Raw genomic sequence first — 11,377 nt, 5'->3', positions numbered from 1 at the left:
TTTATCGTAAATTCATCCGATATGTATCCGTGTTTATTCTAAGATGTAATATAGCGAGCTTCTGCCTCAAGATCTATCACAGTTATGGCAGACAACTCCCCATACATAGATGGCAGATTTAAGGCTTTATACACATCGAAAACCTCCTCCTTATCATGGGCTCACATAGTAAGTTGCCCAACTGCTACATCAATCATAGCCCGCCCAGTCGCTAAGAAAGGTCTTCCTAAAATGAATGGGACCTCAGGATCAGACTCAAAATTCAGCACAACAAAATCTACTGGAAAAATCAATGATCCCACTTCCACTAACACATCCTCCACAACACCCTCAGGCCTAGCTACAGATCTATCAGCCAACTGCAAGATAATGGTAGTAGGTTTAGGACTACCCAACCCCAAATTTTTGTACAGAGAAGTCGGCATCAAATTTATACTAGCTCCTAGATCTCACAATCCTCGCACATGAATGCTCTGCCCAATAGTGATCTGAACCGTAAGCTACCCAGATCTTTCAGTTTAGTGGGCAACTTGTTTTGGATTCTAGAGCTGCATCTTTAGTAAGTGCAATGGTCTCATACTCTGTCAGCCTCATTTTATTTGCCACAATCTTCTTCACATACTTCGCATACATGTGTATACCCTGCAAAACATCTACCAATGGCAAGTTAATGTGAACTTGTTTTGAAAGAGGGAAGTTAACAAAACATTCATCCTCCTTCTGTTTCTTGAACTTTTGAGGGAATGAAGGAGGTGGTTTCACAATTGGTTGCACTCTTTCTTCTTGTGCAACAACTTCGCCCTCATTGGGTTCACTCTCTTTACTTACAACATAATTGTTTCTTTGCTTAGGAGCTAACTCCTCCAATTGTAAACCACTGTTAGTACCTACTGCATTTACTTGCTTGGGATTTGGGTCAGTGTTATCCGACAAACCTCCTTGTAGTCGTGAGTTCTGGGCACTAGCCAGCTGCCCGAATTGCTTCTATAGATTTTGTGTAGCCAATTGATTATTTCTCACATCAGCGGCTAACTAGGCTTGATTAACCATGATTTTTTTCATCATCTCATCCAGACTCATGTTTCCGGATTCCTTATTCGGCTGTTCCCTTTGGGCCTGTGGTTGGTACCCCTGTGTATTTCTTTGGGGTCTATACTAATTCTGGCCTTGACCCTGGTTTTGATTTCCAACCCAAGAAAAGTTTGGGTGGTTGCGCCAATTTGGATTATAAGAATTTCTATAATTCTGCTAGCCTCCTCCGCGCTGGGAATTACCTACAAAATTAACAGAGTTCGGGTTTGCACCACATACATCTGCATATGATCACCATCACTGCAGATCTCATACCAAAATGGTGGTTGTTGAAAATGTGCGGGCTGTTGACCCAATACTAGATTGCTAAAGTGGGTGTTAATCATATTCTGCATAGCTGCAATCTGTGCAGTCAAGGCAGTCACAACATTTACCTCTAACATACCTGCAGTTTTCTGAATCACAGGTTTCATTCCTCTTCGTTCCATTCTGGATTGCCCTGAGAGATCCTGTTCAGCAAGGTGAAAAGTTCAACATATGTCTTCTCCAAAGCCTGACCACCTGCAACTGAATCAAGTAGAATCTTGGTGTTAGGCTCCAATCCTTCCATAAAGGTATGGACCAACACCTCATTAGATTGATGATGATGAGGGCAGCTCATCAACATCGATTTAAACCTGTCCCAAGCTTGGTACAAGTTTTCTCCCACTTTCTGCCTAAAGCTCAAAATATCACTCCTCAACTTAGCTGTTTTCCAGACGAAAAAAATCGGATGAGAAACTTCTATGCAAGATCATTCCAAGTGGTAATTGAGTTTGCGGGCTTTGAGTTTAACCATCTTTTTGCTTGCCCAAGCAGAGAGAAGGGGAATAGAGTGAGCCTCACATAATCCACAATCACTCCAGCTGGAGTGTACGTATCACTGATCTCGAGGAAATTCTGAATGTAAAATGTTGGATCCTTGTGCGGCAAACCAGTGAACTGCCCATTAGTGTGCAGTAGTTGAACCATACTCTGTTTCAATTCAAACCTCCCACCAGCTTCAGGTTTCTTAATACAAGATGTCACATTAGTAGGGTGTGAGATTGCCACGTCTTGTACTCTCAACTCAGCCATTATTTAGGGTTCTTTTTTCTCAACTCTTGCTACTGGAGATATTGGTTAACTAGCAACAAGAGGAACCGGATAAGTCAGTCGTCTTAGCCTTCTATGGTAGCGTACGAATCTTTCCGGTTCCGATTGAGGCGATACTAATCCTCGATCGTCGTCCAGTTTGAAAAACCAAAACAACCTGCAACAATGAAATGCTAAGATCAAGTTGTCACACATTCTTTTTTAACTTCAGAAATCAGAAAAATCAAATAATTTTTAATTCTAAAGTCCCCATCAGCAGCGCCAAAAACTTGTTGCGTCCAAATAGCACACGCAAGTGCATGTGGTCGTTCAGGTATTAAACTGGCTCCTTTTAAGAGTCGGGTCTCGTACCCATAGGGACTTACGCTTAGAATCACTTTAGAGTTTTCGAATTTGAATAATCAATCATCTCATCCCCTGTTTCCTTTGAAAGGTTATTTTAACACCTACTTTCTCCATCCATTTCAAGTGTCGAAATCAAAATTTACAGTTTTGAATTTGAATAATCAATCATGTCTTTCCTTGTTTCCTTTGGATGACTATTTTAGCTTCTACTTTCTCCATCCACTTCAGGTACCGGAATAGAAAATTACAATTTTTGAATTTGAATATTCAATCATGTCCTCCCCTATTTCCTTTGGATTACTATTTTAGCTCCTACTTTCTCAATCCACTTCAGGTACCGAAAACTAAATTTACAATTTTGAATTAGATCAATCAATCATGTCCACCTTTATTTCCTTTGGATGACTATTTTGGCTCTTACTTTCTCTATCCACTTCAGATACCGGAATTGAAATTTACAATTTTTGAATTTGAATAATCAATCATGTCCTCCCATTTTTCCTTTGGATGAGTATTTTAGCTCCTACTTTCTCCGTCCACTTCAGGTGTCGAAATTGAAATTTACAATTTTTGAATTTGAATAATCAATCATGTCATTCTCTATTTTCTTTGGATGACTATTTTAGTTCCTACTTTCTCCATCCACTTAAAGTATCGGAATCAAAATTTACAGTTTTTGAATTTGAATAATCAATCATGACCTCCCCTATTTCCTTTGGATGACTATTTTAGCTCCTATTTTCGCCATCCACTTCAGGTACATGAATCGAAATTTACAGTTTTTGAATTTGAATAATTAATCATGTCCTCCCCTGTTTCCTTTGGATGACTATTTTAGCTCCTACTTTCTCCATCCACTTCAGGTGTCGGAATTGAAATTTACAGTTTTTGAATTTGAATAATCAATCATGTCCTTTCCTGTTTCCTTTGGATGACTATTTTAGCTCCTACTTTCTCCATCCACTTCAGGTACCGAAATCAAAATTTACAGTTTTGAATTCAATAATCAAGCATGTCCTCCCCTGTTTCCTTTGGATGGATATTTTAGCTCATACTTTCTCCATCCACTTCAGGTACCGCAATCGAAATTTACAATTTTTAAATTTGAATAATAAATCATGTCCTTCCCTGTTTCCTTTAAATGACTATTTTTGCTCTTACTTTCTCCATCCACTTCAGGTATTGGAATCGAATTTTATAGTTTTTGAATTTGAATAATCAATCATGTCCTCCTATGTTTCCTATGGATGACTATTTTAGCTTTTACTTTCTCTATCCACTTCAGGTGTCGAAATCGAAATTTACAGTTTTTGAATTTGAATAATCAATCATGTCATCCTTTGTTTTCTTTGGATGTCTATTTTAGCTCCTAATTTCTCCATCCACTTAAGGTACCGAAATCAAATTTTACAGATTTTGAATTTGAATAATCAATCATGTCCTCTCCTATTTCTTTTGGATGACAGTTTTAGCTCTTACTTTCTCCATCCACTTCAGGTACCAGAATCAAAATTTACAGTTTTTGAATTTGAATAATTAATCACGTCCTTCCCTGTTTCCTTTGGATGACTATTTTAGCTCCTACTTTCACCATCCACTTCAGGTACCGAAATAGAAAATTACAGTTTTTAAATTTGAATATTCAATCATGCCCTTCCTTGTTTCCTTCGGATGACAATTTTTGCTACTACTTTCTCCAGCCACTTCAGGTACCGAAATCAAAATTTACAGTTTTTGAATTTGAAAAATCAATCATGTCCTTCCCTATTTCCTTTGGATGACTATTTTAGCTCCACCTACTTTCTCCATCCACTTCAGGTACCGGAATCGAAATATACAGTTTTTGAATTTAATAATCAATCATGTCCTCCACTGTTTCCTTTGGATGACTATTTTAGCTTCTACTTTCTCCATCCACTTCAGGTACCGGAATTGAAATTTACTGTTTTTGAATTCGAATAATCAATCATGTCCTCCCCTGTTTCCTTTGGATGGTTATTTTAGCTCCTGCTTTCTCCATCCACTTCAGGTATCGGAATCGAAATTTACAGTTTTTGAATTTGAATAATCAATCATGTCCTTCCATGTTTCCTTTGGATGACTATTTTAGCTTCTACTTTCTCCTTCCACTTCAAGTATCGGAATCGAAATTTAAAGTTTTTGAATTTGAATAATCAATCATGTCCTCCCCTGCTTCCTTTGGATGACTATTTTAGTTCCTACTTTCTCCATCCACTTCAGGTATTGGAATCAAAATTTACAGTTTTTGAATTTGAATAATTAATCATGTCCTCTTCTGTTTCTTTTGGATGACTATTTTAGTTCCTACTTTCTCCATCCACTTCAAGTACCGCAATCGAAATTTACACTTTTTGAATTTTAATAATCAATTATGTCCTCTCTTGTTTCCTTTGGATGACTATTTTAGTTCCTACTTTCTCCATCCTCTTTAGGTACCGAAATCAAAATTTACAATTTTTCAATTTGAATAATCAATCATGTCTTCCCCTGTTTCTATTGGATGACTATTTTAGCTCCTACTTTCTCCATCCACTTTAGGTGCCGGAATCAAAATTTATAGTTTTTGAATTTGAATAATCAATCTTGTTCTCCATGTTTCCTTTGGATTGCTATTTTAGCTTATACTTTCTCCATCCACTTCAGGTGCTGAAATCGAAATTTAAATTTCTTGAATTTGAATAATCAATCATGTCATTCCCTGTTTGCTTTGGAAAGCTATTTTAGCTCCTACTTTCTTCATCCACTTCAGGTATCAGAATCAAAATTTACAGTTTTTGAATTTGAATAATCAATCATGTCCTTCCATGTTTCCTTTGGATTACTATTTTAGCTCCTACTTTCTCCATCAATTTCAGGTATTGGAATCGAAATTTACAATTTTTGAATTTGAATAATCAATCATGTCTTCCCCTGTTTTCTTTGGATGACTATTTTAGCTCCTACTTTCTCCATCCACTTTAGGTACCGCAATCAAAATTTACAGTTTTTGAATTTGAATAATCAATCATGTCCTTCCCTATTTCCTTTGGATGATTATTTTAGCTCCTACTTTCTCCATCCACTTTAGGTATCGGAATCGAAATTTACATTTTTGAATTTGAATAATCGATCATGTCCTTCCATGTTTCCTTTGGATGACTATTTTAGCTTCTACTTTCTCCTTCCACTTCAAGTATCGGAATCGAAATTTAAAGTTTTTGAATTTGAATAATCAATCATGTCCTCCCTTGCTTCATTTGGATGACTATTTTAGTTTCTACTTTCTCCATCCACTTCAGGTACTGGAATCGAAATTTACAGTTTTTGAATTTGAATAATTAATCATGTCCTCTTCTGTTTCTTTTGGATGTCTATTTTAGTTCCTACTTTCTCCATCCACTTCAGGTACCAGAATCGAAATTTACAGTTTTTGAATTTTAATAATCAATTTTGTCCTCTCCTGTTTCCTTTGGATGACTATTTTAGTTCCTACTTTCTCCATCCTCTTTAGGCACCGAAATTAAAATTTACAATTTTTTAATTTGAATAATCAATCATGTCTTCCCCTGTTTCTATTGGATGACTATTTTTGCTCCTACTTTCTCCATCCACTTTAGGTATCAAAATCGAAATTTATAGTTTTTAAATTTAAATAATCAATCATGTCCTCCCTTGTTTCATTTGGATGACTATTTTAGCTTATACTTTCTCCATCCACTACAGGTACATGAATTGTAATTTACAATTTTTGAATTTGAATAATTAATCATGTCCTCCACCGTTATCTTTGGATGACTATTTTAGCTCCTACTTTCTTCATCCTAATTTCAGTTTTTAATTTGTTTTTGACATTTTTTTTCTTGGTATATGTTGCTCCATGATACAGGTTGCTGAAGTTGTTTTCTCCAAGAGACATGCTTTTGGATTACTTAGTTTCACTGTTACTGTTACTACAAATTCAAATTTGATATAATGAATGAAGTTTGTTGGTTTCACATGTTGCCTCTTTGTCCTGTAAAATCATACAGATGAAGAAATATTATCAAGGTAACACACTTCAATCTTTAATTATAATTTTTAAAGCTCTTGAATTAGAGCTTCAAATATGGAGTGGTGATACATAATGTTCGGAAGCGTAGCTATTGTTGCCGTTGCCACTAGCTGTTCGTACATTGCAAGTATAATTCTGTCAAACCTTGAAATTATTGAAACAACAGTTTAATTGGATTACAAAGTAGTGAATGCTGAAAATTCTGAACAAGATATTTAGAACACGCGAATTCACTTTTATTCACAAACGACTCGAATATCTTTAGCATATAGAACCAGTAGTTTACTTCCAACTAAAACCTATGTATTAAAGTTGGTGACTAGTAAAGTAGTTAATTAATTATAGTTAATTCATTAATGATCAGTTAATTACAGAGTTAGTTTGTTAGTAATGTCAACAACCTGTATATATATGTGATTTATACCATTCATTGTAATTCATTTCTTCATGTATGAAATACTAGAAGTTTATTCCTCTTCTCTCTCTGATTGCAATATGGTATCAGAGCTGCAGTAAATCAATAATTGTTTGATTCGAGTTTGCGATTCAATTGTGGAGTTTCTTTTGCAGACGCAACAATGGTTGTTACGACTAAAGAATCGGCAGCTGGAATTGATGTACCTGTAACGCTTGAAGTGAATGAGTCGAAGAGGAATCATCCTAGCTATCTTCATCCGTCAGATATTCCTGACAGTATTTGTTGACACCCAATTTTAGCTCTCCACATTTGTTTAACTAAAGTTTTAATAATAATAATAATAATAAAATAAATAAATAAATAAATTTATATATATATATATATATATATATATATATATATATATATATGTGTGTGTGTGTGTGTGTGTGTATGTGTGTGTGTGTGTTACGAAATTGTAGGAATACGAAAAGATTTTTAATTATTATTTATTTTATTTGATAAATTTATTTCATAAATACTTTTTTTTATAAAAAATAAATATATTATATAAATATTACCACTTTCTCATTTTTAGATTTCACGTCAAATGAATATTTTTTCTTAAGGGTTAGATCGATTTTTCCAATTAAATATAATTTCTATTATTGCGATGAATTTTTTTTATTTTTTTTTTAACATTTTTTCAAATTAGGAAGGCTTAATTAATTATTGAGTTACTAGTTTATATTAATTTATTTTTTTCAAAATGACCAATTTTATCAAATAAGCTAGTTTTGTAAAATAATTATTTTTAATTTAATAAATTATGGTCATTTAATAAAGTAAAAAACGGGTTATAATTTAAATGGACTTAATTTGAGCAAAATTTGGCAATCCAATTTATTTTAACTCGACCAATCCGCGCGTGCCACATAAGAAGCGCATGAGTTGTGCTTCTTTAGATTTGATCCCAACCGTCCGATTTAATCTAAGGGCCCAATTTAATTTAGCATATATATATATATATATATATATATATATATATATATATATATATATATAACTCTTGATTAATTTTGACCATCCGATCAAACGATCAGACGGCCCAAAATAACCAAAACTTTTTATCTTTCCCAAAATAGACTCCACCGCCCCTACGCGTCTCTTCTTTCCCAGAATTGCGGCCCTATACTTTGTATTTTCTCAGAGATCACGTTCACCCTCCCCTTTCATCTTCCCCAAAGATCACCTCAACTATCTTCCTTTTTCCAGAAACTCTCCATGGCCGCCCCTACGTGATTCACATCCCCCTGTTAGAAATGACTTTGAGCCGCCAGAAAAATGTCAATTTCGACAGTTCCTAGCCTCATCTGTCACTCACCCTTTTCAATCAATTCGTAAAAGTAAGATTTTTCTTCTCAGTCATAATTTTTTTGTTATTGCCTCTAATATTGGTGTTTTCAGGAATTAAAAATTTGAATTCTTGGAGCCCAAATCGACTATAAAAGGAGGACTTCGATCCTCATTCAGGGATCATTGGATAAACGGGCAAAGAGATTCATCATCGATCAACGTCCAAAAATAATTCGAAAATCCAGTAAAAATACAAGAAACCAACAAGGATCCGAAAATCATCTGAGGAACAGGTTTTAAGGTTATTGTTTTTTGTTTTCGTTCTTCTTCGAGTTACGTCGAGTTCAAAGTTGAAATCTCTTGACGTCGAAGCTCTTGTTTGCTGCTCTAAAAAAGGTACGTTGCCTCGCCTTTATTTTTTTTCAAACTCCCGTTGGTCATTTTGTTGATTTTTGATAATTTCAATTTGAGGTTCTTAATTTGTTTATTCAGATTTTGTCTTTATGTTAGTACAATTGCGTTTTCTGTTTAGCAATGACATACATATCCCTTATTTTTATTTTTGAATTTGAATATATTTTAAGATGTGTGTATGAACGACTGAGAATGTTAATCTCATTTAAGTTTTCTCGATTGCAATATAGTCTAATCTAGTTTCGAAAAGTCATAGTTTACTTTCTGATTATGAACGTTTCTCCCTCTCTTTGTAATTGTTGTTGGTTTAAAAATTGTTGTTTGTCGTTTTAACTCTAAGATCTTAACCTTTTAGTTGTTCCGAATTCATAGTCACTTGATTTAACAATATTTTCGTTTATACTTTGTGTTATTATGATCCCTATACTAAAATATGTTCTCTTGAGCATTTGAATGATCAGGTTGGCCATTTTGTGTTTTCTTTTATTTATTTTTCTAAAAAAAATTGTGAGTTTGAATTGTCTAGTCTGATTCACAAAAGTCTATTCTATCTCATTCCCATATTTTCCCTTATCGACTTAACATTTCCCAAATGACCTTTCATTCTTAGAGGGTACTAGCTTCATCTAAATGAATATCATTCATGATAGTTTTTTTTTAAGAACTCCCTCCTTAATCTCATGTACAGAGGTAGATTGATTGCTTATATGCGCGTTCGACAACTTGGAAACTTTGAATGTGATTAGAGAATATGTTGGAGGGGGGATAAATTTTATAGAGTGGTAATGTAGTTCATTCTATTTCTATGTGTAAATTGAATGCACATATTGTTTGGCATTCTATTTTTCTGCTTCTGATGCTTATTTTACGTCATAGTGGTGTTGTAGTCCATTTTATTTCCCTTGAGAACTCTTATTTCACACAAGTGTAGAATCGCGCTTTCGTTAATCTATGCATGTCTCTCTAAAGAAGCTCGTGAACCAGATTCTGTTGCTTTTACATGTAAGCAAGGCAGTAACACTACAACTTTGACAAAATATTTTAACTATTATCTATTAGGACGTGGTTATTTGTTAATTCTAATCTTTTACACTTAATGTTGATCAACGCTATTCCTGTTGGACCATAGAATCGTTGGCTCATATGCTCTGATACTAGTTGTAGGGTTATAAAGGGGTGATTATGGCGTCGTGCGAAAGCTTACAATTGTAATCAAGACGATGATAAATTAGATGACAAATAAAGTGATACTAAAACATAATTTTATTAATATGAAAACTAATTTAAAAGAAAAATATCATAATTGTTGAAAGAATAAATTTCCCCATAAACTAAACTCTTAAACGTCTACATTGTGAAAGTAATTGTTCTAGTGTTAGAAGAAACAAACATATATTTATAGAGTCCTAAAACCTTCTCTTACTAGAAAAGAACTAGCTACTCCAAACCTTTTCCTAAAAGGAAAGAATAAACCAAATATGGAAGAATATTATATTTTCCTTTCAAGAAAAGTAAAAACATCTATGGTAATGTTTTGTCTTTTCTTTAAGAAAAAATAAATCTTAAATTATGGTAAGAAAAGTAGAGCAAAACCCCAACAAATCTCCCTTTTTGGCTTGAATTTTCTGACATAATAATCTTGATCCTCTTTCTTCACACAATCTTCATGTATCACTGTTGCTTATCATGATTTAAAATTGATATGGTTTTAAACTTGGACCCATGTGTTAAAAGTGATGAACAGGGTTGAAAGTGAAGTTCATGAATTAAAAGTAATAAGCATGAGTTGAAAGTGGAGTTCATGCGTTAAAAGTAAAATGCATGAGTTAAAAGTGGAGCTCATGCGTTAAAAGTAAAGATACATGAGTCAAAAGTGGAGCCCGAGCATTAAAGTTTGCAGGGATTGAAAGTTGGAGTCCATGCTCTAAAATAAGCATGAGTTGAAAATTGATTTTGTTTTAAAGGATGGAGCAGTAGGATATTGTTGAAAATATATTTGAAAATTTTCTCCACATGTAATAGCACAAATATCTTCATTATCATCATGCTGATTACAGATTGATTTGAAACCATCTTGAGTCTATCTTCAACCTCATTGAACCATATGATTGTCGGATCATGGGATCGTTGGACCATGTGTTCTGATACCACTTGTTGGGCCATAGAATCGTTGACTCATATGCTCTGATACCACTTGTAGGGTTATGAATGGGTGATTAGGGCGTCGTGCGAAAGCTTACAATTGTAATCAAGATGGTGATAAATTAGATGACAAATAAAGCAATACTAAAACAAAATATTATTAATATGAAAACTAATTTAAAAGAAAAATATCATAATTGTTGAGAAAATAAATCTCCCCATAAACTAAACTTTTAAACGTCTACATTGTGGAAGTTATTGTTCTAGTGTTAGAAGAAACAAACATATATTTATAAAGTCCTAAAACCTTTTCTTACTAGAAAAGGACTAGCTACTCCAAAACCTTTTCCTAAAAGGAAAGAATAAACCAAATATGAAAGAATATTATATTTTTCTTTCAGGAAAAGTAAAAACATCTATGGTAATGTTTTGTCTTTTCTTTAAGGAAAAATAAATCTTAAATTATGGTAAGAAAAGGCAAAACCCTAACAATTCTGTCAGTCCCT

The 11,377-nt window shown here is 33.9% G+C and overlaps 1 non-coding gene across 1 annotated transcript; it reads left to right on the top strand.

Moving 5' to 3' along the window:
• Nucleotides 1–1,670: 1,670 nt before the first annotated feature.
• LOC125821591 (small nucleolar RNA R71) lies at nucleotides 1,671–1,777 on the top strand. The gene has a single exon (XR_007442601.1). It is a non-coding gene; the product is annotated as a small nucleolar RNA R71 (small nucleolar RNA).
• Nucleotides 1,778–11,377: the final 9,600 nt, after the last annotated feature.

The sequence above is a fragment of the Solanum verrucosum genome, unplaced genomic scaffold (assembly GCF_900185275.1).
Source record: "Solanum verrucosum unplaced genomic scaffold, falcon-dt-bn FXZP01000217.1, whole genome shotgun sequence".
In the NCBI taxonomy this organism is placed as follows: domain Eukaryota; kingdom Viridiplantae; phylum Streptophyta; class Magnoliopsida; order Solanales; family Solanaceae; genus Solanum; species Solanum verrucosum.
The sequence above is the reverse complement of the archived record's forward strand: the minus strand, read 5'-3'. Positions and strand labels throughout refer to the sequence as shown.